Source organism: Schistocerca serialis, chromosome 8 (assembly GCF_023864345.2).
Source record: "Schistocerca serialis cubense isolate TAMUIC-IGC-003099 chromosome 8, iqSchSeri2.2, whole genome shotgun sequence".
Lineage (NCBI taxonomy): Eukaryota > Metazoa > Arthropoda > Insecta > Orthoptera > Acrididae > Schistocerca > Schistocerca serialis.
In genome coordinates, this window is record NC_064645.1 from 51,593,172 (window position 1) to 51,596,874 (window position 3,703).

Sequence of the window (3,703 nt, forward strand, 5' to 3'; positions counted from 1 at the left end):
ATTACATTTTCACGCAATTTGGGTGCATAGATAATGAGAAATCAGTACCCAGGACAACCACCTCTGGCCTTGATAATGGCCTTGATACGCCTGGGCGTTGAGTCAAACAGAGCTTGGATGGCGTGTACAGGTACAGCTGCGCATGCAGCTTCAATACGAAACCACAGTTCATCAAAAGTAGTGAATGGTGTATTGTGGCCAGCCAGTTGCTCGGCCACCATTGACCAGACGTTTTTAATTGGTGAGATATCTGGAGAATGTGCTGGCCAGGGCAGCAGTAGCACATTTTCTGTATCCAGAAAGGCCTGTACAGGACCTGCAACATGCGGTCGTGCATTTTCCTGCTGAAATCTAGGGTTTCACAGGGATCGAATGAAGGGTAAAGCCACGGATCGTAACACATCTGAAATGTAACGTCCACTGTTCAAAGTGCCGTCAATGCGGACAAGAGGTGACCGAGACGTGTAACCAATGGCACCCCATACCATCACGCCGGGTGATACGCCAGTATATGTGTTCACCGCGATGTCGCCAAACACGGATACGACCATCATGATTCTGTAAACAGAACCTGGATTCATCCGAAAAAAATGACGTTTTGCCATTCGTGCACCCAGGTTCGTCGTTGAGTACAACATCGCAGGCGCTCCTGTGTGTGATGCAGCGTCAAGGGTAACCGCAGCCATGGTCTCCGAGCTGATGGTCCATGCTGTTCGTGCAGATGGTTGTTGTCTTGCAAACGTCCTCATCTGTTGAGTGAGGGATCGAAACATGGCTGCAAGAAGCGTTACAGTCATGCGCATAAGATGCCTGTTATCTCGACTGCTAGTGATACAAGGCCGTTGGGATCCAGCACGGCGTTCCGTATTACCCTCCTGAACCCACCGATTCCATATTCTGCTAACAGTCATTGGATCTCGACCGACGCGAGCAGCAATGTCGCGATACGATAAATCGCAGTCGCGATAGGCTACAACCCGACCTTTATCAAAGTCGGAATAGTGATGGTACGCATTTCTCCTTACACGAGTCATCACAACAACGTTTCACCAGGCAACGCCGGACAACTGCTGTTTGTGATTGAGAAATCGGTTGGAAACTTTCGTCATGTCAGCACGTTGCTCACCAATTAAAAACGTTGTAGGTGTCGCCGCCGGCGCCAACCTTGTGTGAATGCTCTGAAAAGCTAATCATTTGCATATCACAGCATCTTCTTCCTGTCGGTTAAATTTCATGTCTGTAGCACGTCATCTTCGTGGCGTAGCAATTTTAATGGACAGTAGTGTATGTACGTATTTCCTGGCGGAGAAACAGAATATACAGTAAAAATAGGGGGAGGAATTTCCGTTTGAAAATATAAATTTGTCTCCGTCCACGCAGAAGGGGTTGATAGAAGGCGCAGTTGTAGCACAGACAGAAGTCCCCTTTACTAATATTAACTTTCCACCCTGAACATTGTATTCTTACAGTAAGCTGTTATCTAGATATTTAATTGTCTAAAGTTCAGACAGACACCCTGAATATAAAAGACGTTGAAGATGTCGTCGGAAGTTGCATGAGGCTTTTCGCAGGTGGCGCTGTTCAGCATAGACAAATTACGGCGCCAGAAAGTTGTAGTGAGATGCAGGAAGACCAGGAGAGGATCGCCGTTTGGTGTAGGGAGTGGAAACTGACCCTCAATGTAAACAAATGCAACGTATTGCAAATACATACACAGAAAGATCCTTCATTGAACGATTACGAAATTGCAGAACAATCACTGAAAGCAGTTACTTTCATACAGTATCTAGGAATATGTGTAGGGAGCGATTCTGGAGTGGAACTACGACGTAAAATCAAACGCGATTAAGGAAGATGCAGGACTGAGATTCATTGGCAGAATCATCAAGAAATGCAGTCCATCACTAAAGCAAGTAGCTTACAAAAGAATCTTTTCATTAACACTTCAATATTGGTCGTCAGTGTGGGATCTGTAGGCCAACGGCCTTGCCGCAGTGTTAGCACCGGTTCCCGTCAGATCACCGAAGATAAGCGCTGTCGGGCTGGGCTCGTACTGGGATGGGTGACCATCCGGTTTGCCGAGCGCTGTTGGCAGGCGGGATGCAGTCAGCCCTTGTGAGGCAAACTGAGAAGTAGCGGCTCCGATCTCGTAAAGTGACACACGTCCGGAAGAGCGGTGTGCTGACCACGCGCCCCTCCATATCCGCATGCAGTGACGCCTGTGGGCTGAGGATGACACGGCGGCCGGTCGGTACAGTTGGGCCTTCATGGCCCGTTCGGGCGGAGTTCAGTTCAGTTTTAGTATGGGATCTGTACCAGACAGGATTGATAGAAGGAACAGAGAATATCCAAAGGAGAGCAGCACGATTCATTAGAGGTCCATTTAGTAAGTACGAAAGCGTCAAGGAGCTTCTCAACTAACTCGAGTGGCAGACGTTGCAACAGAGGCTTCTTGTATCTCGGTATGGTCTGCTGTTGAGCTCCGATACCGTCTCTAGAAGGGTAAAAAAATACACGAGTTTATTGCTTCCCCCAACGAATATCTCGTGAAAAGGTCGTCGGGATAAAATTACACAACTGGTCATTAAAATTGCTACACCACAAAGATGACGTGCTACAGACGCGAATTTAACCGACAGGAAGAAGGTGCTGTAATATGCAAATGATTAGCTTTTCAGAGCATTCACACAAGGTTGGCGCCGGTGGCAACACCTAAAACGTGCTGACATGTGGAAAGTTTCCAACCGATTTCTCATACACAAACAGCAGTTGACCGGCGTTGGCTGGAGAAACGTTGTTGCGACGCCTCGTGTAAGGAGGAGAAATGCGTACCATCACGTTTCCGACTTTGATAGGCTACAAGCCTATCGCGGTTGCGGTTTATCGTATTGCGACATTGCTGCTCGCGTTGGTCGAGATCCAATGACTGTTAACAGAATATGGAATCGGTGGGTTCAGGACGGTAATACGGAACGCCGTGCTGGATCCCAACGGCCTCGTATCACTAGCAGTCGAGATGACAAACATCTTATCCTCATGGCTGTAACGGATCGTGCAGCCACGTCTCGATCCCTGAGTCAACAGATGGATACGTTTGCAAGACAACAACCATCTGCACGAACAGTTCGACGACGTTTGCAGCAGCATGGACTCTCAGTTCGGAGAGCATGGCTGCGGTTATTCCGGACGCTGCATCACAGACAGGAGCGCCTGCGATGGTGTACTCAATGACGAACCTAGGTGCACGAATGGAAAAACGTCATTTTTTCGAATGAATTCAGATTCTGTTCACACCATCATGATGGTCGTATCCGTGTTTGGCGACATCGGGGTGAACGCACATTGGAAGCGTGTATTCGTCATCGCCATAGTCGCGTATCATCCGACGTGATGGTATGGCGTGCCACTGATTACACGTCTCGGTCACCTCTTGTTCGCATTGACGGCACTTTGAATAGTGGACGTTGCATTTCAGATGTGTTACGACCCGTGGCTCTACCTTTCATTCAATCCCTGCGAAACCCTACATTCCAGCAGGATAATTCACGATCGCATGTTGCAGGTCCTGTACGGGCCTTTCTGGATACAGAAAATGTTCGACTGCTTCCCTGGCCAGCACATTCTCCAGATCTCTCATCAATTGAAAACGTCTCGTCAATGGTGGCCGAGCACCTGGCTCATCACAATACGCCAGTCACTATTC

At 48.3% G+C, this 3,703-nt stretch overlaps 1 pseudogene; it reads left to right on the forward strand.

Annotated features, from left to right (window-relative positions):
- The first annotated feature begins 1,976 nt into the window (after positions 1 to 1,976).
- Positions 1,977 to 2,094, forward strand: LOC126417229 (5S ribosomal RNA; annotated as a pseudogene).
- Positions 2,095 to 3,703: the final 1,609 nt, after the last annotated feature.